Genomic DNA, 24,209 nt, shown 5'->3' with positions numbered 1-24,209 from the left:
AAAAAAAAACGTGTAGCTGTCTAAGTGAATTTCACTGACATGGTGCTTTATATAGAGCAGACTGGACTTCAGAGTGGTGAGAGCGAGAGAGTGAATTCCGTTTGGTGTCAAACTCCACTGTTGCACCTTCAGGCTACAGTTGTGGACACACAAGGTCCCACTGTGACATCCTTTTCATTGACTTGGTGCTGCAGTATTTACCACTGTATTACAGCACACTGTATAAAACCCAGCTTTTCCAGTCATCGTCTACCTCACCAGTCCTGCGACATATGGAGCCTTTCCTGAGGATGATGAAAGTGCATTGTTGTGAGTTAACTTTTTCTGTTTTCCTATAAATCTTTCATTCTAGTAGCTGTATTAATTTACAGCAGCACGTTTGCATAATGATAATGCTGTTAGCATCAGCCATCTCCAGAGGAACTTTGTGGAAGCGGAGCGCTCTACTTTTGTTTTTCTCTACATGTCCCAGGGAGGCATGTTGAGAATGTGATCGTGGTGTCACTTGTAAAACTGCTAAACCACAACTCCAGCTTTGGCAACTATAGTAATAAACAAGCTGATACACACATTAGTAGATCGAATGTACCAGAATAGAACAGAATGACAAAGCGATGAGCATGGAAGTGGAAACAAGGCAAGCTCCAAGACAAGATGAAAATGTCTTGGTGAAGCATAAAGCTCTGCAATGAACTACCGTTGGTGTTATTTTTCTGCATCACCTAATCAAAAGTGTGATTTGATTTCAAAAACACCTTATTGCTAACAAACAGGTCTATGTATATATGTATGTGTGTATATATTTTTATCTATTTTATTTATATATTTTATTGAATTCGACTGAACCTTAGACCACAACATAAAATGCACACATGTTATTTTTAAGTTTAAATAGTCATAGTTTATCTCCTATTTTATTTCTTTCTATGAGCAGAACAGGCAAATGCATTAGAAGACCATGAGAGGCTAATGATAAACTAATAATTACTGCTGTTATGGGTCAAAATTGACTGCAAAAAAAATTATCATAAAAATATCCTACGAAAAAGCGCAAAGTCAGTTTAATGCGGCACAGCATTTTGGTCAATCACATAAGAAGACTTATGAACAGGTGCGTAGGTTTCAGTGTGTGTGTATCTGTGTGTGTGTTTGTGTGTGTGCAAAACAAAACAAGAGGTGAAATGATGAAATAAGGAGGAGACCAGAGTCACTTTCACTGCACAAGAGCACAAGAGCTTGCCATTACAGGGCACAGTATGACCATAACATAAATTACCACATACTTCATGTATACCAGCCCATAGTTACCCTGTAGCTAAATGTAACAAGGGGAGGACCACCGCCCTCAACTCTATTTGCCTCAAACAGAAAGAAGAACAAAAAATAAGAAATGAATTAACCACACAGTTTGCTCTCAGAAGAGTATATTAACCATATAAATATGTTGTGAATCATTCAATTTATCTTGTTTTATTTGTATTTATTTCCTGTGAAAAGGGAGGCTGTGCACAGAACTGAAAAATGGTAAGCTTGCACCGTGTGGAGCTCTAATGCTGGTCGAACACAATTGCCAGAGAGAAGACATTCAACATTTTAAAAACTTCAGAACTGTCAGTGTACCCCCAGTTTCAGCTTATTATAGAATAATTGCTTCAGCAATATAGCTGTCAGGCCATAGGCCGTATACTTGCTTTTAACTATGCTTTTGCATGATGGCTGCCTCGCATACCCTGCGTCTGTTTGAAGCATCAGTTGTGCACTTCCTCAGAGATCAAGCCAAGGCTTGTTCAAGATGCAATACACAATTAACGATGAGGCAGTGAAGGGGCAGAATGAGAATGGCAGCAGATGTGTTATTGCTAGAAAGCAGAGGGTGACGGCAAGCTGCTCTACTGAATTGACAAACGTGTGCGTTGTGGTCACTGGAAAGTACTGCCGGTGTTTCTCTTAATCAGTTTCTCGTATTGGCAGAATAACTCAAAATACTTAATACTCAATTCAAGGGCCCACCATAGCTGCTGCTTTTTCAGCTTTTTCTGTTCTTTCAGCACCATCACAGCTGCTGCTTTTTCTGGCACAATCTCGAATTAATAAAATAGCATCCTGCTTAAGTATCACCATGTTTATTGTTTACATCATCATGAAAATCATGGATGGCTTGGTGTGCCTTGTAGTGGTATCCTCCAGTAACCAAAAAGCCAAAAAGCAAGTATATCTAACAGCTGAACAGTTCAGGAGCGTTTATTCAGGGTCTGGTAACGGTTATCCAGTTTAGGGTTACAGCAGAGCATGAAAATTGACAATTGCCATACATGTACATTTGCTTTTAAATGGTAGTCTACTAAACCCTCGATATTATTAATAACTATAGATGAATTAGACCATATTACTGTAATCAAAAGATATTAAATATAGTATTTTGTGAAATTATAAAAAAGCATTTCTTCAGCGTTCTGCTTTCATTCCTTTAAGGGTCAATGTTGCTGAAAATAATAATAATACCGGGAAAATATCAAACCATTACATCCCTAATCCAGTTATTCTATGAACTGCTGGACTGTAGAATATCCATCTTTATTATACTTCAGGTTATCACAATACTCTTTTCCTATTTCCTTACGTAGGCATGAAAACAAAGGAAACTTACACTTCCATTCAACAGAATTACATTCTTGAAATGGTTTTGGCTTCATGCTATATGAGTCCACTTATTTCAGTTAATATGTGTCTTTAGTAGGAATCCAAAGGGTTCATTTAATTGTCTTTAATTAAGAAATGAAAAGCTGGCCAGCAAAACAAAAGTGTATATGCAATATAGAGAGCTCTATATAGAAAAACGTGGATGAGGGTATTTTGGTTGCAATACTCAGGAAGGTCCAGGAGGTTGTGTGGCAGCAGCTGTCAGCTCCTCTCCAGTAGCCTCAGGACAACAGCAACAGTCACTCTTCATCAGAAATCCACCTCAAAGCTAGCAGGAGAATATCACACACACAGGCTATTTGAGGCTAGTGAGTGCAGAGAGTGGGCAACTGGCTCTCGCAGCTACAAGCACCTAAGCCTGCTTTTTAGCTCAACAACAAGCAGTAGTACTGTGCTCTAGGTTTAATATACAACACAAACTATAACTCACTGTTTGTTATATGCAAGACACACATTTCTCAGTAAAATAAGGAGTAAAACCATGCTATTTAAAATAACATAGTCCTTTGGAATTTACCTTGAAACAACATCAACCATGTGAATTTACATTCTGAATCAGAGGTAACTTGTGCAACTTCTTACCAAAATCTATATATATCCCAGATGTACTCTGTAGTTGTTTTACAGTATGCGACCCATAATCATAAAGGAACAATGGAACAATTTGTTTGTAATAAGGCCATGAATAAAATCACAAAAGATTTAGGTTATGCAGAAGTCCACACCCAATCTTCCCTGAAATGTCCAGTTTAATGGTCATATTATAGTTTACTTTGCAATAAGTCCAGATTATTGCTATGTACATATATATATACCCTGCAATAATAGAATACCCAGATACCCAGTAGTTAAGAAATAACTAGATTATAAATTCTTCATAAGATCCCAAATCTTTACCCCCTTTTGTTACTAAGTGTACATCTTGTTCCATAGTACCTGCATACAGTGAATCTCCTGGTATGTACTCTACACAGAACACAGTTAGTACAAAAGATCAGACTCTAACTATGTTGAAATTACGCTGTGTGTTGCGGGCTGTAATCTAAAGCATTAGCTCTGTTTATAATGTTTTACACTCCAGCTGAACTGGTTATTACTGAAACTGTCCATCTTACCATCTTTCCAGTTCTTTTACAATTTACAATTCAGTTCAGTTACTGCTCCTGAACTCCACATTAAACCTCCATTTACTCTCTTTAGACAATCACTGGTGAACTCTTTAAACCTGTCAATGACAATTAGTCCCAGCATCCTCTCAATGAAGAGCTAACTGATAACTGGTCCCTTTCCTGTGTGCTGCAAAGTTGTTCAGCTCCTCCTTAAAAAGGATACACGGAGTCCCTGATGAACACAGCAGAAACCGTGAATAGCCAGTAGTATCTGTTATCTGACACAGTGACAGGAGATACAGCAATACCTGACATTTTGGACCTACAGCTCCAGCTCATCTATCATCATCATCAGTAGCATTTCAGAAATGTCTTCTTTGTGTAGCTGTGTTTCTTCTTACTGTGGGTAAACGCTTTTGTTTGAATAAGACTTGATACTAATTCTCATAATGAATTATTTTCTGTCTTTATTCCCTATTGCTGTGTGCCATACAATTTTACCCCAAACCATCATGTTTCCCTAAACTTAAGCAAGCCATTTGTGTGTCTAAACTTAAACAAATCTTGTCAGATCTAACTCAGTGAACAGTGGTTTGTAAGCCTGGTTTGGGAATGCGCTGACAAATTACGTTGTCCTGCCGATACGGGTGTCACATCAGAAATGCCTCGCTCTGATGTGTCGCTCTAAAAGTCATGGACAACTGAGGTATTCTGTAGTTTAATTTGGAGGACTTATTGAGGTATGTCTTTCAGAGTAGACCAACTCTACCATGAAATTAACTACAATGATGAGAACACATGTTTCAGTGGCTCTGGATGGTGCATGCATGTCAGCAGAAAGGAGGGAACATGCCCTGGCAGTAAAGAACACTGTCATTGACACTTAAGGTCATTCGAAATTTTCAAACTTCTCTACAACCTGCTTGCTCTGAGTTTTAGTCGAGCTGTCCTCTGTTCATTTTTGACGAGGCGATGTACCCCTGGGTAAAGCCAGACGCATTAACCTTGCCCATCCTCCTGGAGCATCTGCTGCAGGGTACCCTCCATCAAGGCTGCACCTCCACCAGCAGTGTGACAGTCCTCACAACTTGGTGCTGAAGATGGATGGGTGTGAGCTCCAGTGCCCAGGTGAACTGCAGTGTGGGCCCTCTCCTCCATGGTGCTGCTAGCTGCCAGCCCACCGGCTGACCTGGCCGGAGCTGACAGCTACCTGGCCCAGACACAAAGCTGGATTAGGCAGGAGAGAGCGGCCAGCGCCCTTCTGGTAGCAAGACAACAAGCTTTATGACAATCGCTCAGCAGGTCTGACTAAAATCAAGCCCTCCTACCGCAACTGCTGACAGTGTAAAATTGAGCAGGCTGGTATATATAGTTTGTGTAAACAGTTACTTTAAATACCCAAGGTGACTCCAAGGTGGCACCCCACTGCCTACTGTTATCTGAGAGGAGATGCTGGATAATGAGCTGGCGTGATTGATCAGAGGCTGTCAAGGGACATCAGCTGGAGTCTTGCCAGTAATTCTCACCAGTCAGCATGGGACCACCATCAGAGGGCAGCCGTGCTCGGACACAAGCTGCAGGCATGTCCTGCACCACACTGCTCTCTACATCAGACCTCCAGAGCAAGAGGATTGAAGAAAGCCCACATACTGTTTTTCTTTTTGTTTTTGGTTTGTTTTCAGTCTACAATCCATTCCGGCTGAGATACAGTCAGATACTTCAGTGTTAGTGTCTATGATGGTGTATGATGTGGCAGTTATGTGTTCTGCATTTTGCTGAATAGCTTTATGATGTGGTAATTGCATGGAGCCACAGATAATAACAGCTGTGGAGATTGTTTGAGGAGAAACACATTTTTCTTTGTTTTCTTTGTCAGCTCGATGCTGCCTTCTTTTTGCGCCATTTCGTTTTTTCTCTGTTGTTTTCACACTTTTCTTCTGGGTGTCTCTCAGGAGTCTGTGTTCATAGGCACAGTAAGATTGCCTCTAAACGGACTGCTGGTCTCTCTTGGTAGGAGATAGAGTAGCCATTATTCAGGCCCTGGCCTCCTCCCAGCTTGCCTGGTCACCCATCCCCAGCTGAGTGACAATGAGGTTGGGCAGCAGAGGAGGCTCAGGGAGGCGAATATGACAGGGAGCAGGCGGCTGTGAATATGGATGGAGGTGCTGCTGGAGAGGTGTAGGTGGTGTTTGGTAGAAGAGGAGGAGGAGGGGAGCCACAGAAGCCTGGATCCAGGGACCATTGCTCGGCTGTCAGCGAGGTGGCAGAGCGGACAGTCTTCCTCTGTGCTGAGCTCTCGCCGCTCAAGAGCCCAGTAACGCTTAAACACCATGGAACATCCAGAAACGTTACTGCTCAGTGACTGCTCAGCACATGACTACACATCTGAAGCACGACTTGGCTCAGGGGCTTAGCAGAGTGAGGTGTAACTAATACAGGAGATAATAAATAAATGTGGCCACCACCAATTTCAAAACTCAAATAAGAATCCTCGCCCTCACATTGAATATTTAGATTAAATATTTTTCTCATTAAAAATCATCGTCCTGTGGGTTACAGTTACTGCTGTAACCCACCAGAAAAGCACATCATGCTAATGATTCATTTCCCTTTTGAAAATTAATAAAACACTGCCTTGGATCTGGTTATATTGCTGAAAAATGTTCAGGGCTGATGATGTGGGTTTTAGCAAAGACAGCAAACTTATAATTCATGTCTCACTACCCTGGCTTTGGTTACTTTGTGGACACTGTGGGAAACTCTGTGGCTGTTATTAGAGCTTTATTCTGTGTTGAGCAAACTGGCAATATATCTAGGACCTGTAGTTGGTTTGAGCTCACAAGAATCCAACTGCAAACCCAGCAATTACTGCCGCAAGTGACGTAGATCCTATGGGACTCGGTGAGGGAAGGGAAACTGACTGGGCTCAATTCACATGGAGCTGATACTGTATACCAAGTGTATGAGTGCATCCATGGGTTCACTGAAGGGTTTCTTTGCTTCTTTTTTTTTCTGTATACTGCTTTTCCTCCAAAAGGTTAATTGAATCTGTTGACCCCAGAAAAACTTCTTTTTTTTCCATTCAGGAAAAAACACAGTAGACTCACTTCCAGCAAAGCAAAAACAGGCAAAATCAAAGCGATATACCAACATTTTCTAGACAAACTGGTGTGGCATTTAGTGTTGCGCTGTCTCTGAAATGATGTGTCTATCTTTTTTATTTATCACACACAGAGGTATTTCACATTTTAATCCCATCCTTTAGGCTAAAAAAATGCACAAACTGTGAGTACAGCAAGTAGAAATATTTCTATGGTCACATTGGTATCCGTGAATTATGCTCCACTCATCCCTACCATCGATCAGCACCTCTGTGTGACGGCAGGAAATCACATCATATTACTAGCCCTTCACTAATGTCGTTAGCGGATATTGTTCTGAGGCGAAGTGTGGACTTGCCCAATGTGATTAGGCCCTATGATGAATTTGCCCTGTTGTTTGGAGACCGTTAACTGACTAGAATGATTGACCTGAACCAAGAGCCTTCTGGGCATTTATTGATGTTCCCCGAGTGTTATTCCCTTAATGACTCCACTCTGATCATTGCCAGCTTTATAGTTTGAGGGAAGCCAAGTCGAGTTAGCAAAGTTGGACTAAATGGAGTTTTAGAGGTTTAACGGTCATAAAGCAGGGTTACTGTGCACACATGTGGTTTGCGGTGTTTACTGGAGCTGGAATGTTTATCCCCTGGATTGCTGCTTTAGTGAATGTTTGTGATAACTGTAAGGGCTTTCAGACATAGGTGAAGGAGAGCTAAATGCCTGGAGGGCTCCGTTTCGGTGCATCTGAGTACGTTAGCTCTCTCCTGGGGTGAGGCCTGGCAGTTTTAGCTAAGACAGAGTGGTCATCGTGGTACACCATGTGTCCTCTTGGTTTATTTTCAGCAGCCTCAAGAGGTACAAGAATGAGAAGTCAGAGGAATGAGAATTTGTTTTTTTGAGAGTGAGGCAAGATAAGGTTGTTTTTTCCTTATTTCTACATTTTTCTCCCAGCATATGATGTTCTTTCTATGTGCATGCTCTTGGAATAGCCTATGCCCTGCATAGGTTGTATAAGTATAGTCTGCCAATCTGTGAGAACTCAAAGAGTCCCAGGAGTCAGACCCTTACCTGTTAAATTGACTCCCACAGGCCTTTTTGCCAGAGAACTGGGGAATGTGAAGAAAAATACAGCAGAGCCCTTTCAACAATTCCCAACTTAGGATGGCTAGCAAACAAATCACCTGTTCACCTATTCACCTGAGGACAGTCCACCCAGCCAGGAGTGGTTCAACAACAAGCTGCACGGCAATATGAACCCAGGTTTGAAGGCATTCTCAGCAACTCAACCATTTACTGTGGTTTCGTGCTATTTGCGGTATGAGTCTGGCCTGGGACATCTGTTGCATTCTAAATCTCTTTCTAGCCTCATTTCCTCTTATTTCCCTTCTGCTGTTTCCCTCATAAAGTCATAAGATGCCCAAAAATCACTTGATTTTACAGCTCATTTAAAACAGTAGTAACATTTATTGTTCCTGCCACTTGTTTTGTCAACCTTTGTCGGTGGATACACCGAACTCTTTAATGCTACTGTTATGATTTCAGCAGTTTGATTTTTGCGCTGACAGTCATCGGTTAATGGAGAGCCAGATAAGAGCTCATCTCACATATTCTATTCCATGTTGCATTTCCACACATATGACATGTGTTACGTGTTTCTACACCCCCTGTCCTTCAATGCTAAAAGCCTTGCTTGTTAGCAGGAAAGACGAAGGGGGAAAAGGAAATGCGGGAAAAGGGGGCGGTGCAGGGCTTGGCTTATTGTTTGCAATGAGTCACTACAGTACAATATATTGGCAATTATTGCTTTTGTTGTAAGTGGTCTTATAAAAGCAACAGACTCCATGTCCTGGCCCTGCAGCACCTAGGCAACAGGAAAACGCTGCACTCTTCTGAAACATGGCACAGAGCACCAGAAAAATAAGAGAGGGTGTCGTATTTATATCATATATCGATGTCTGTAACATACGCAATAGTGGGCTGTACAATGTTATACACAGAATAGATTATATACACATTTAACAACACTAATGTTAAGCAGTATTCGAAATCTACAAACTCTTTCTCCACTGTCATGCATATTTGTAGGTCACACAAACCCCAGAAACAATGTGCGCGGTGGACAACAGCCCTCATGTTTCAAGCTGTTTCAGTCCATATGCAGGTACATTTCTCACATAACCAACACCTCTGTGTCTGGCTCAGAAGTTACATGTAAGCCTGTCCGTCTCACACACACACACACACACACACACACACACACACACACACACACACACACACACACACACACACACACACACACACACACACACACACACAGACTCTGTCCATGCCCACAGCATAACATACCAGATGTGTAGGTGCCCATCAGCAGGGGAGAGAAGGCTGATTGTGCTGCATGTTGATTTGAAAACAACCACTCACAATGCATGCAACTGCCCACGCCGTGAAATAGGTTCCAGCCTACAGGTATATGTGTTTAAGATGGCACATTTGGTCTGTACAGTGGGAAAAGAAAAAGACATGCATACCACGTGAGACCACTGAATGGTGAACTGCAGCAACAGCCTTTAAATAGGACTTGCACTCAATGAGAGAACTGAATGCAAAGCCATCAAAGTGCAAATTATTATTTATCACTTCTATTCTCATTGTTTAAATGTGCGTTAATAACCACTGTCAACCTCCAGACATAGAACAGTGTTGCAAAAGCCGTTGAATATGATGGTTGTTATATATTCATGAACACATTACACAAGTGGTTAATGCACGCGTGCTTAATGAGGTTATTTGATTACAGTGTATCATAGATGCTGTCATTTTGCTTATATCACATGTTCCATTAAATAGGAATGTTCAGAGACTCATAAGCAGAGTGTTTTTGCATTTTACTCTGTCGCTTCCAGTTGTTGCACACACAGCAGGAAGATTATGGCTACTTTAACAATGCAGGGATTGGAGAATCCATGAATACTTAAGTGTCTGGTAAAAATGATGTAATGGTGATGTAAGCCACTGAAAGCCATTATTCAGAACAGTTAAACCTGAACCATTTTTTCTGCTCCAATTCACCTTAGCATCCTTATGGTCTTCAATGGTGCCTTTACATAGAGCATCGTGAGAGTGAGGTTTAATGTGTGCTTGTCTGTGTTTGTGTCAAGAACACTTTAGTGCTTCAGCATGAAAATGAATGTAAAGTGTTGGGATTTGCCCATTCTATATGATGGACCAGGACAAGGGCCTTTGCTATTCACTTTGAGTGTCTGTTCGACACTGATGCCAGCCTTTCAACTGTTGGAATAAAACATTGTAGATCCCTCGCACAGTAGCCCTGAGCCCCACCATACGTTTGCATACAAGGATCTGAGCCTTAGTGGAGCTGACAATATCACTTCATGACTCACTGTACACACAGTGGCAATCCTTTGATCCCCATCACTTTGAGTGTTGAATGTGAGACACACAACTCCACACACACACACACAAACACACACACACACACACACACACACACACACACACACATATACATGTGTACAATGGGAGGCATTTGGCCCCTACCACAGGGGATGCTGATGCACTCAATAGCAGTGGTGGAAAGTACTAAGTGCATTTACTCATGTAATGTACTTGTACAATTTTGAGGTACTTGTACCTTACTTGAGTGTATCCACTTCCTGCTACAGTACTTCTTATGTCTTCTGCGGCACAATTGAGAGGTAAATGTTGCACTTAGCATTCTGCTACATTTACTATGTTACTTTGCAGATTCATTATTCTTTCACTGATAATACAAAATATAGTTATAGAAATATTGAGCCCAACAACAAAGTGATGTATATAAAAATGCATCCATAACTCTAATCCAATAACTGAAAATACTTTTTTTTTTTTTTTTTTTTTTTAAATGAGCCATTCTGTATAATGAGAACTTTTGGTACTTCAAGTATATTTTAATGCTAACACTTTTTGAATAAAATTTGAATGCAGGACTTTTAGTTCTAACAGGGTATTTGGTATTGCTACTTTTACTTATAGATGTGACGACTTCCTCCAGCACAGCTCAATAGAGCCAATTAGAACAGGAAGCATTTAGTGATTCATGCAACATTTGACACATCCCAGTGGATCTCCCCTTCCCATCCTCTCTTTCTCTCTCTTTCTCTCTGTTCCCTTTCTTTCAATCAGGCCCTCTGCGTCTGCGTATGTCTCTTACAGGCAGATGAGAATGAGACTCCTCCATCCTGTTCAACTCCATTAAGCAGCTAGTGTGCCTCAGTTCACCACAAATCATAATCTGCTCATGGTGAGAGGAACTATTCAGCATGGATGAGACTTGACACCGGAGTCACATTGAGTTGTGTGTGTGTGTGTGTGTGTGTGTGTGTGTGTGTGTGTGTGTGTGTGTGTGTGTGTGTGTGTGTGTGTGTGTGTGTGTGTGTGTGTGTGTGAGAGAGAGAGAGAGAAAGAGAGAGACCTGGTATTTATCATGTTCTGGGGACAAAAATCTACACAGTTTACACAGTCACATTGTGGGGACCCACCTCCCATATGGGGACAAAATGCAGGTCCCCTTAATGTAAATCATTAAATTTTAGAGTGCAGAATGAGGATAGCGTTACGGGTTAGGTAAGGTTAGGTTAGGTACAGGGTTAGGAATAGGCAAATATCGGTTATGGTTAGGGTTAGGGTAAGGCTCCAGGAAATGAATGTAAGTCTATGCAATGTCCCCACAAGTGATAAAAACACGTGTGTGTGTGTGTGTGTGTGTGTGTGTGTGTGTGTGTGTGTGTGTGTGTGTGTGTGTGTGTGTGTGCGTGCGTGCGTGTGTGTGTGTGTGTGCGTGGGTGTGTGTGTGTGTGTGTGTGTGTGTGTGTGTGTGTGTTTCTAAGAGAGAGAGTCAAACCAAATTATTTGCACGTCACATCGAACACACATCATACTTACACTCATGTCACCTCTATCAAACATGTATCGCTATCACTATCTCACTGCAGATGTGACATTTCTTGGCACATGGCTGACTGCTTTTTCAATCTTTTCCAGCCATAACTCCTAACATCAAGTGTGTCACGGGTTCCTTCTTACCACAGCAGGGGTTGGGGGGGGGGGGGGGGGGGGGGGGTCAGATCAAGGCCTTCCCCTGTGCAAACCTCACAGTGGAACACAGCAAGGCTTGTCAGCCACCACTGCAGCATGTTATACTGGTGAATTTTGCCTGAATTCAGATACGACAGACTGCCGTGTCACTGCAGCAAATAAGTATTCCCCACATCTCCCAACTCAGCAAGATGGATCTATTGCCATGAGAGACGGTAACAATGTGCGGAAGAAAGGGATTGTAGAACATATGGAGGCCAAAGAGATGATGGTTGCTTCCTGTTTTCTCTTTACCCTCTTTCTTTCCTCAGTCCTCTCTAAGGCCATTATTAGCATGCGTGGGTCTTCTGTTCCTCTGTGCTCTTGGAGAGGCTCTCACTCGCCTAGTTCATATTTAGTCTACTGAATGAAACATTCATAACTCAGGTATGTGGGCTTAAAAACAATGAGTGCTGCTGCTTCCAAAAGGCCTGCATCAATCACAAGCCTGGCCAAGCCAAGCATGAGATAAAAACAAGCGCCATCGTCAAAGCAACTTGAGCTCACCTCAGCGGTGCCGTGGGGGTCACGGGTACAGGAGTTCCGTGGTGGGATCCACTGCAACAAACAACCGCATTTGCATTTTCAGGGACCACCCATGTCTCGGTGGGATTATTATTTTTGCCTCTCAGCTGTCTGATCTGTTAAATACACAGAGCCCTACAGTAGTGCAGCTTCGTGTTAGCTCTGCCCAGTTTATTTTCAGACTTGAGCCTCCCTCGGTTGTGTAACTTACCTCTAAGCCCGTGCTATTTTTCTAAATACATTAGCGCTGAATTATGGGTGTGCATCATGTAATTACTGCAGAAGTGCCCACAGAAAAGACTCTCCCAAGAGGCTCAACTGTTGTTATTGTTGTTATTATTATCATCATTAGTGCTATCAGCTTGTCTGCAGAATAAATATTCTGGCTCTCAATTGTAGGACAATTGCTGATTAATCCGGTACAAACAACGCCTTGCTATTTGTGCCTCAAGAACAAGCACAAAGAGTTCCTTTGCGCAGAAACTCCCTCTATCTCGTTCCACATCGGCCCTTCTCCCACTCTCCCTCGTCCTCTCCAGTGCTGTTGAATCTCTAATTAAACCGCTAACAGAAGGAAAAGGGAGCACCCTGAGATGTTCTGACCCACCCAGCGATAAACCTCCATGGGATACTAACAAGAACCCCCCCCTTCTCCCTTCTCCGTCATTTCCCTGCTGCTCTCACTTGCAGTTGGACTCCAACTATTTGCTTTGATTATATTAAATGGTGCGTTTCCAATTTGCAGTCCAATTGAGACCCTGTCAGACCCCCTACCTCTTTAAATTTCACACCCCTGCGGGTTTCCGTGCATGAGTAGGAAGAAGCTACAGACAGGAAACATGCAGAGTGGATACATGCTGAAACTGACGCTTCCAGTCAGTGGTGAGCAGTAGCCTACAACTCGCCGCATGACTTTGCTCTCCCCCTTTCTCCCCCTGTCTCTCTCTGTCAGTTTTGAAATATCACAGACAGCTGCCACATATTTAAGCATGTGGTCCAGGTGCTGTTTGGTTGTCTGAAGGCTCCCCAGTGCTGGAGTGGAGGCAGAGCCTCAAGGTCTCCGTAGCCAATGAGGAAAGGGAACAGGTGAAAACAGAAAGAGGAAATTAGTAACAGTCTGCTCAGTCACACACACGCACTGGCAATTGCCGTGTCCCAGAAGAATACACACATCATCCAAATTGTTTGGCTTAAAAACACAATGTTGAACAAAGTGAAGCAAAACTGGGGTTATATCATACACACTTGAAACTGTTTGGTATGGTGCCAGCTGGTGTATGCAGCAGAACTCTTCTTCCAATGACAATGTGTTCCAAATGAGAGTTGGTGCACAGCTTCAATCAGAGCTCAGGGTAAGGACGATGTAAAAATAGTGTTGGCAGTCAGCAAAATTCACTCATGTGGATCCCCGGTTTTGATTTTTTTTTTATTTCTTTATATAACCACATCTCCTGCATTTTAAAGAAGTAATTGGATGCTGTAATTATTGCTTTTCGCCGACTGGCCATGCAGTGATCCCTCTGTAATGCGGCCAGTCACCTTTCGGAGTTGCTGTATTTTTTACACCAAATCCTCACTGTGTGTTTCCCTGCACAGTGTTTCCTTGACTGCCATAGACAGCCTCATATTACCTTTAGCTAAACTTTACAATGCAGTTTCCTGCTGAATTGGGACTGTGGATTTTGCACCTTATTTCTTACCGTCAGAAGAAATAAGGACAGTGAGGTCATCTCTTCTGTATTCTTTTCAATAAATTTGGTGTGTTTAAACCCACAATATATATAGATAGATGTGTGTGTGTGTGTGTGTGTGTGTGTGTGTGTGTGTGTGTGTGTGTGTATATATATATATGTGTGTGTGTGTGTGTGTGTGTGTGTGTGTATGTGTGTGTGTGTGTGTGTGTGTGTGTGTGTGTGTGTGTGTGTGTGTGTGTGTGTGTGTATGTGTGTGTGTGTGTGTGTGTGTGTGTGTGTGTGTGTGTGTGTGTGTGTGTGTGTGTGTTTTGGGTTTTTTTTTTACTCTTGGGAACAGCTGAAAGGAGTTGGAAACACAATACTAATGGATGCCTTTATTTGTGGTAGTAGAGATTGGACAGGAAAAGCAATGGGAGAGGGAGAGAGAGGACATGCAACAAAGGTTCCCTGCCTGGGAGTCGAACTGTGGACTTTGCAGTTACAGGCCTACACATCCAGCAGACTCAGAGCAACGTTAGCATTCAGTTAGAGTTGTGTTTGGCCACCTAGTTAGTGTATGATGGTTTTAGCACATTTTTGGTCTCCAGCACATCCTGAGGGAAATAGCTGGCTCTTGAATGGCTGATGAATGTTCACCAGCTAGCCACTAACTTTTTCTGCCTACCGTTTGGTGCCAGACAGGTTTTCAGAGCTTTTCCACTAAGAACAAACTGTGGAAAAAGAAGCTAAATTATATCCCTAGAAGTGCTGAGAATACTTTAAAGATTGGTTTTGACAGGACATGAAATCTACAGAAAATACTAACTGAAAATTGAACCAATGTAATGTGGGGGATGCGATACAGTATACATACATGAGACAATTGTACTATGACAGACGTAACCTTTCCTTTAAGCCTGACAGATAATGGATTATTTTTACCCAGCAAAATCAATAATATGCTAAATAAATTCACCCACCTTGTGTCAGCTGTTTTCAGATTTTCAGAGAGAAAATCTAAAATCTTAGTCAGCATCACTGACCGTTGTTATTTTTCTGTCTCTGTGCGGGTTGCATTCATGATGCAGGTGGATGTCACCTTAGAACGAGTGTAGGTGTTCAAGTGTAGGCGTTATTGAAAGAGGAGAGAGAGAAGCAGGGTCCAGGAGTGACAAAAGTGAGTCAGGCAATAGAAACGGGCTGGTTGCTGCCTTCTTTCCTCCCTCCTCCTCCTCCTCCTCCTCCTCTCTCTGTAACTCTGGAGGGATTTAGTTATTGTGTATATTCTCTCCTGTTTGGCAGGTACTTTTGCCTGATAAATGAGCAGCATTTGAATCGAACAAAGACAGCAGAGGAAATTGCATTCAACGGTAAAAAAGTTTCCATATCCTTCTCCTCTTTCCACTCTCAGTCCTTTTATTTATTTATTTTTTGCCTCTCCTTCTTTGACACTCACAGTTGAGCAGGATATATGACAGTGTTTTGTGGCAATACTAGAGCCAGGAAGGGTGTAGGGGGGCATCTTTATGTCTGGCAAAATGGAAATGTTGAGAACTGGCACTCACACACTGTACCTGCTCTCAATAGAAGAAAGCTGTAAAAGCCCCGTTCCTACCAATGCCAGCAGTGGGCTCATTTTCTCACTGAGATGAAGAAAAAAGAAATGTCTTTCAACCTGCATCCGCTCCTCTATGCTGAGAACAAGGGAAGCTTTCAGTTTAAGTGGAGTATTCAGGAGACAGAGTGAGTGAGGGAGAAAGAGACACGCAGGGAGCGGGAAAGTGAGCGAGGCAGTGAGCTTGGTTTGGGAGCTATTTCATCACTCATTGTGTTGTGAGACTGTCCCACTGCTTGGGCTCAGTGATGCCAACTGCTCGGAGGAGAGCATCCTGCTGAGTGCTGCCTATTGGCTGCCACTCTGAGAAGATTTGAGGCAACATAAAATGGGCAATTTTACATAATGCTAACCTCATTTCTGCTGAAATTTCCTAAACTTCTCAGCTCTATATTGAAGTCAAACCCTCAAGACAAACTGCCATTTTCAGCCTTTTGGACATGAATGTTTCTGCTAATGTGGCTCAGCACCTCCAGACTGAGCTGAAGGTAAAAGTACACTGTCAAACCTGCCACTTGATTGGTTTTCAATGCCTTTGACATGGGACATCGTAACTGAATATCAGTGTCACCACTGCAGGTGACTTCCCATAGTGAAAATTATGTTGTGAATCATGACTCAAACAATAGTCACTCCGACTGTGCCACGACCCTGTTCCCTTTGTACTGTGTGTTTGAGCACTTCTTGCCCCAAATTCTTTTTTTTTTTTTCTTTTTGTTCACCACTCAGTTTTCTGCAGGAAGGAGTCACAGTCTTACCTAAAAATGAAAAGAAGTATTTCTCTAACAAGTCATGTTGTGTGCAAGAAGTAAGCACTTGTGTGTAACTGTGCCTCTGTGTTAATTGCCCCAGTGAAAGACCGATTTCTTAGGAGCCAGAGGCTTATCCCAGTAATGTGACCCCTAAGTCAGAACTAAAAAGGGTCACCAACTCAAGACCCTCATTATGCCACAGCCCGATGCAAATCAACCACACATACTCCATTGTTTCAGAAAAAATAAAAACCATCTCTGCAAAGGTTAGAAGGGGCCCTGTCCGCCCGTCTCTGAGCCGTCCTTTTTCAAGGTGAGCTCCCCAGCGCCATCATAATTGAAAATTATTTGCTGCGGTATAATTAAATGCTGACTTTTGAACTCAAACGAGACCTCAGACGCATATTAAGAGATTAGGGGGCTCGTATCTATTCCCACACACATGCTCACGCATGCACATGTGCACAGTCAAACACGCGCACATGCAATGACAAGGTAACAAACGGTGACAGCTCAATTATCACCCTGCCTAAGTCGTTAAAGCAAGCCTCCTACATCACCTTTCGATTTCTACAGCCCATAAGTTCAGGGCATATCTCATTTATTTTTAATTAATTATCAGATAGCACCATAAAGGTGTCGGTAATGACAGGGGAGAGGGCTAAACAGCTCTTCAGGGGCTAATTCGGGGGGCTTAATATGTGAACTTTGAGTTTTGGGTGAGGAGGAATCAAAAAAGTTGTTATCCTTATGAAAGGGATATCTATTCAAAACACTATTTTTGGCAATGTGGACAAACACATCCAGCACACAAGTGCGCAAAGCCTGCACAGTAGGTTCCTACACAGCAGTTTAATTGAAACAGATTAGTCAGGGTAAGGTCTGGACCATCTTTTGGAAGTGCTGTTCACCATGTAATATTGTTTTCATTTACTGACCACTGGCTACCTAATGTCTCACTTCCAATTATCTCACTCTGCAGAAAACTGTGAAATACTATTATTACTTTAACTATTATAGAATCCTAATGAGTCATAAATTAAAGTGGAGAATATTTTGAAACGTGCACAGAGAGAAAAATCCCAAGGGCCTTTTTCCCATTACAACAAATGGAATTATCAATGGACTTTGGTTAGAATAAATCTTATGATTGATGATTATTGATGTAGGCATTTTCGTTCATACGGAATTATCCATTAGTGTGATAGTGCTCACTTTATTTCTCTTCTGTTTCCTGCTGTTTGAGTTCTACTCTTTTTCAGATTTCACATTCAGAGTTTTGTAAAGATCAATGTCCAGATGAAATTAATACAGACAACAAAAAGGCCAAAGGCATCAGTGGACAGGGTGAAGTTATCAGCCATCTAAAAAGTGAAACCGATGCTCACTTTGCTCTGCTGTTGATGTAGCATTTCAGGTTTTGTGGGTCAACTGACAGATGGACTTCGGTCTAGTAATAGCATCACTTAACTGGGATTAGCACAAAACCATAACACTCACACCAATGCCTAACACAAACTGGGAGGGGATTGTTGTGTGTGATACTTTGAGCTTAACAGTGGTTTAAATTGATTAGCACGCAGTGTCTCCTACTTAGCCAGAAAGGAGGTCCGCATTTGAAAAAAAAAAAAACACAGCTCTTAATCTTGGCCCTGAACGAGGGCAGAGCATAGGCAATCAATAGCATTAGAATGTAGTTCTTGCTCCCACTTATCTTGGTCTCATTCTGTAATGGAAGGATGGGAGAGAACAGGAGCCTTGAAAAAGCTCAGTGCATAATTCAGGAAAATGTCAGCAAGCTATATGGTGATGTCTGGAAATGTGGTTCGGCCCATAGCAGCTCAGGAAACCCTTAGCGCAGCACAAGACCGGCCGTTCAACTGAATATCCCAACTGGCTTCAACTGGAGTGAAATCTTTTGATATCGACTGGATTTTTGGCTTAAGTGTTTTTCCTGCAGCTCACCCTTATTCACTGACTGCATGGGAAATATTTCAATGACATATTACACTTCATTTTGTATCTCTCGCCTCTGTCCACTGCTGTATATAACTGCCTGCGCACCAGGGATAAATCACTTCCCAGCCAGCTTATTACATGAAATGAAGGAATTCATCATGGTGACAGTTGGCCGTTGCGAGGCGTTCACTGTGATTTATCTGGGAGAAATTGATTGATTCATTAACACTGAGTGAAGAGTGCTGTGGGGGCGCACCTTACCGAGCATGCCGCTGTGCGTGTTGATGGAACTTGTCTTCAGTATGGAGGTCCATGGAGGGCACCCCCTGTCGCAGCATGCAGGGGCTTCTATGTCGACAGCTCAGCTCATTACCTGACCAGTGTAGTCAGTGGCCCAGAGCCGAAAGCAGGCACTCTGTGGTAAAGAACAGAACATTTCTAATTAGCTCACCCATATGCCTTCCAACATAATGTAGAACGTCATATAATTTGACAGGGCACTCTGATTTAACGGAACTTTTGCTCAGAGACACTGCAAAGTAAAGTGCACAGGTCTGCATTATTTCTGGTAGCACGGCTGATGCGCTCACTCATATATGAGCGTTATGAATGTCTTTTACAGTACTGGATATGCACTGATCAATAGCTTGAAGCTGTGCTCGACAGAGCTGAGAACTTTCTATGTGGTTAACTTTCACAGGGCTCGGTATGCATGTTCATGAGAAAACTTTGTGTCACTTTGAAGCCTGCAGTATTTCTAAAGTGCATGACAAGAATGATGCGTTGAACAGTGAATAAGAAGAGAGTTGGTTTTATGATGGCAAATTTCAGGCTTTTTCATGCCTCCCTGTTGTCTCTCCTCATTATGTCAGTGTTGCAGGAAGCGCGAGTCCCTCCTTCTTTCTAATTGCATTAGTGAGAAAAATCTAATGGTTTCCCTAAGGTTTTGATCAGAGGTAGTGATAATGATTAAAGAGTTTTTCAGGGGCCTTTTTTGCAGCCAGATTGCGCATCAATAGTGCGATTGAAAGTCTTCAGGTGTTCCAGCAGGGCTGACCCATATTCCTGTTTATCCTCCTAAAAGGGGAGCAAACAAATACTGTGGAAAAGTTTTGTTAAAATGTGTCCTCTAAAGTTTTAGTTAAATGTTGTGACAAGGTCAGTGAAAGACCTAGTCTTGAAGAGGATAGGAGAAAAAAGGGATGTGCCTTGTGATGAGTTATATGAGGAGACACAACAGTATGGCAAGCTTGCTGGCTGGCAACCTGTTCCATCTGTCTTTTTATCCGACTTCCTGTTCCTTTGTCTCTTTTCATCCTTTTCATCTGCTGCTCTCAAAGAACTGCTTCTGAGGATTATTTTCATGATAGATTAATCTATTGATTACTTTTAGGATCACCTAATTGGCCCCTAATTGATTCATTGTTTGATCTATAAAATTTTTAATTGATCCAGAAAAGAAATTTGAAAATGATGTTCTTATTTTGTAAGGATTCCATATATTTCTACTATATGCAACAGCAAACTAGCATTGAGCAAATGTTTCAGTGTGTTTTTAGCCATGCTAGCAGTGTGGCTCCAGGTGTCAGTCACCTGGTTCACCGCTTTGGTTCAGCCTGAAGTATCTTTTGTCCAACAACGTGGCAAACTCTCAGCCAGTCACATCACTGGTTTTATCGCTCTGAAACAGCTTCACCAATCACAGAATTTAAGACAAGAGTAGATCAACAAATGAATAAACAATTCTTCAAGAAATGGTATTGTTGTGTGGATGGTGCAGCCAGCCAGAGGCAGGTGGTGATTTGTTTTTATTTTATTTTTACAATGATGACAGAAATAAAACTATTGATAAAGCCAGCCCTTCAACACATTAAAATTTAATTTAAAAGTTAATTTTTGATGCTGATTTAAAGGCATCTGCTGGTTGACAAATGATTAATTTAAAAGGTTTATTACATTTTCCTCCATTCCTGCAGATTTGGTCAAAGTATTTCTTTTTTTTTTTTTCATTCCTAAAAAATAGCAAAACAGAAACTGATATCAAAATATCACACGGGTGGGCAAAGGAGACAGCCAGGGAAAAAAAAACAATGGTCGGACTGCTGCTTGCACTGCTCACCCCTCCATTAAAATAAGCCCCTTAGCCTTGTTAGTTAAACTCTCCAGTCAGCGCTGTTTTCTCCCGTAGGTTCACCTGTAAAAGATGCTGCTGTGCTGCCATGCACTGAGAGAAGGCACTGTACATTCAGAGTGAGACCCTCTAGGGTTCTCAGGGTAGAAACTAGACCCGAGAATCACCATATGCGTCTCACCCCGTTCCTCCTGTCTTATCAGAGTCCTCCAGCTGATGCCAACAGAGGTGTTAAGGCCAGAGAGGCCGTGCCGGGCTCCACTCGTGACGTCAACATAAAGCTGCACTGTTCTCAGAAGGCCACATGCCAAATTTGAAGGTGATTAATTAAATTCCAAACGGAGCGGGCGGGTCTGAAGACATTTCTATTTTGAATAGAGTTGGCATATGTCTCAGCCACAGCAACTCTGAGAATGAAAGATAGGAAACCTCGAAAACACACTTAACCGAGCTGCCATTGAATGCAGCTGAATGAGTCTGCCTGGTTAAAAGATACAACATTTAACTGTTGCAAAATGACATCGGTTGTTAAAATGGATAAATAATGGAACTCTTCCAGAAAAGTCTGTGGAGATTTACATAGGAGTGTCATAGAACAGTAACTACTGGGGATTTACTCTCCTCTGGATCAACCATCTGTTGCTGAGCCTTGAGAGCAGCAATCTAATTTAATTTGTGTGCAGGAAACAGCTGGCAAATATCGTTATTACGTTTTCTTCCGTTTAGAGTGCATAGGTGTTGACAGATCAGAGCAATAATGTGAAAATTAATGTACAAATTACCCCATGATGAAATTAATCAAAAACACACTTCTTTGCCACAGTGTCAAGCAAAAGACAACCAGTACAATTCAATTAGTTGCCGTTTAGAAACATTTACTTGCACCGTGTGCAATGCCTCCTTTGTATGACAGACTTAATTGCAATAATTACCCCAACTAAGAAACATTTTGAAACTTTAATTTGTGTGTGTGTGTGTGTGTGTGTGTGTGTGTGTGTGTGTGTGTGTGTGTGTGTGTGTGTGTGTACATCCATAAGACACACATCTTTTTTCTTTGCCGTTTTCATGTTCTCCATCATTGCCTGCATCACATCTCAGTTTTTTTTTTTTTTTTCATTGCAGCAGCTGCCAGCCAGTGGGCCCACTGAGTCTGGATGACCTCTGGTCAGTGACCTGGGTAATAAAAGCCCATACATGGTGCGATCTGCCTACCTTGAACATGTCACAGTTCAGACCGGTCAGATGCTATATACCTCTCTCGTACACTCCACCGGTGGAGATGTCTTTAATGAGAGAGACACATGAGTAGGCATGGCAGGCAGTGAGAAAAGTGAAATGGAGACGTTCTAAGACAAGTATTTGACAGAAAGAGTTTCAGTTTGTGTGTCTGTGAGCGTGTGTGTGTGTGCGTGCAAGCGCGTGTGCATGCGTATGTACGTGTGTGTGACCCAGAGAAGAGTTGGTGAGTCTCTAACAAGCGGCTTCATCAGAGTGAGGAATGAGCTGCCAAGCAGGATCTTTCTTTTGACCTACCTTGGAGAGAGCGATGGATGGATGGATGGATGGATGGATGGATGGATGGATGGATGGATGGATGGATGGATGGATGGATGGATGGATGGATGGAGACAGAACGGAGGGAAATAGGGAGAGCCTCTACTGAAGTGCTTTGCAGAGGCTCCTTTCTTCCTTGCCTGTCAAGGCAGCTCGTCTGTCTGCCAGGAGACAATCACTTATCTCCTCGCTCTGATCCCACAGTCACGACTTGGAGCACCACCGGTACACAGGCAATGACCAGGGAAATGATGCAGTGCATATGATGGATAAAGAGGATACACACGGTGACTGCTGCTTTTGGCACCATACCAGCCATATCACCTCCCAAGTTGATGGGTTGGGGCAGGGGGCATTTTTGAAAGTACAATCTGTGGATGAAAGGTAGCTATCAGCATGGAAAAGCAGTTAAGGTGGACCTTTGTGTACCTGAAAATTGTGTTTAACCTTATTTTCTCCTGGATAAAATATTCACTAAATGTCAACACAATTCACTTTTTCCAATATATTTATTTTTCTTTGAAGAGAGATTTTCTCTGGTTGTTTTCTTGCTCGCTCTCTCTCTCTCTCTCTCTCTCTCTCTCTCTCTCGCTCTCTATCACAGAGCTCAGTGCATGCATTGCTCTTGCATTAGTATGCACACTGAGTTCAGTCACACTTTGATGTGCAGCCACATGATTTCACAGTCCACCCTGGTGGCACCGATCAAATTTACAGGTATGTAGAGGCAAGACTGATGAGGAGATTCAGGTTTTCATTTCATTTCTGCTTAAGGGTTTCACAGTTACGAGACAATATAATGCCCAAGGTACATGCCCTGTGTGTGAGTATTGGGTGTTAATGTTGATACAAGACTCTAAAAATTCAATCATTTGCTCGTTTTGTCACCATAACTTATCATAAGCAAGTAACAGAAAAATGCTTGGAAAAGTATTTTGAAACATTTCATTCATTCTGTCCGTGTTTCCTTAAAAGTAAGTCCTCCTCTAAGAGAGAGTGACCTTGAGAATCAGCGTGGGCACGAGTTCAAAACAGCGTCATGATTCTAATCTTTATAATTAATGGGTACAAGAGTCTGTGTCATTCATTACCACTGATATTTAATCTCGTAGATGGGCGATAGTTTCTGTGACTGAATCATGGCATATTTCAATTCGTGATTGATGCCTCTCTGCAGAGGATTGCAATGGAAGACGAAGTAATCACTCTCAGTCAAAAAAGGGAAGAGTGAAAGTTTGGGCTTTTTCTTTCCACAGAGCTCCAGCTTTCAGCAAGTCAATGCAGTGTTCAGTTCCCAATGTGACGAGGTTTGATAAGAAGCCACGGGAAGCTTGAAAACCTTTGATTGCAGTATTCTCTCTGCACACAGAGAAAACATATGATTCACACGAATACACTCTTAATAAACACTGAGTATTGATTCAAAGAGATGTCAAAAGTGGGGAGAGTTTGTTGTTGTCTTCAGCTCTGCAGGGATGTCAGATGGCAGCTTGTTAATAATAAACTCATCAATCATTTTTCTAATGAATCATCTCACATCTCATTGCTGCGGTACGTGGTTCATTTTTCTCTGTTGTGGCCTCAACAATAGAAACAGATGAGACTGAGACTCTTCTCCTGCTCGTGTTACCACATCAAGATGTTATCTCCAGCTTAAAAGCTTATCAAGTCGACAGTAATGATATTGAGTGACTGAACTGTGTGTTTTGATGGATATCGCTGTGAGTAATCTGATGCCAAATTGTGTTCCAGTTCTCATATTGTTCTGATTTTAGAGTCTGCAAATAACCACGCTCCGCTTCTCCTCTCGTTCGTACCCCCACCGATCGGCCACCCACCCATCCCTCGCCTGTCTTACAGTCATTTGTCATAGCTATGATTCTCTCCCACAGGTACAAAATAGAGAGATAGGTTGAAAACCGATTTTGGTGCTCTGTGACACAAAAATGGA

The 24,209-nt window shown here is 42.2% G+C and overlaps 1 protein-coding gene across 3 annotated transcripts in view; it reads left to right on the top strand.

Annotated features, from left to right (window-relative positions):
* Positions 1 to 24,209, top strand: part of LOC139329398 (chemokine-like protein TAFA-1) — a 108,617-nt gene that overhangs the window by 53,481 nt on the left and 30,927 nt on the right. The window lies entirely within an intron of this gene.

This window comes from Chaetodon trifascialis, chromosome 3, assembly GCF_039877785.1.
Source record: "Chaetodon trifascialis isolate fChaTrf1 chromosome 3, fChaTrf1.hap1, whole genome shotgun sequence".
In the NCBI taxonomy this organism is placed as follows: domain Eukaryota; kingdom Metazoa; phylum Chordata; class Actinopteri; order Chaetodontiformes; family Chaetodontidae; genus Chaetodon; species Chaetodon trifascialis.
This window is presented reverse-complemented; position numbering and strand designations above follow the sequence as displayed.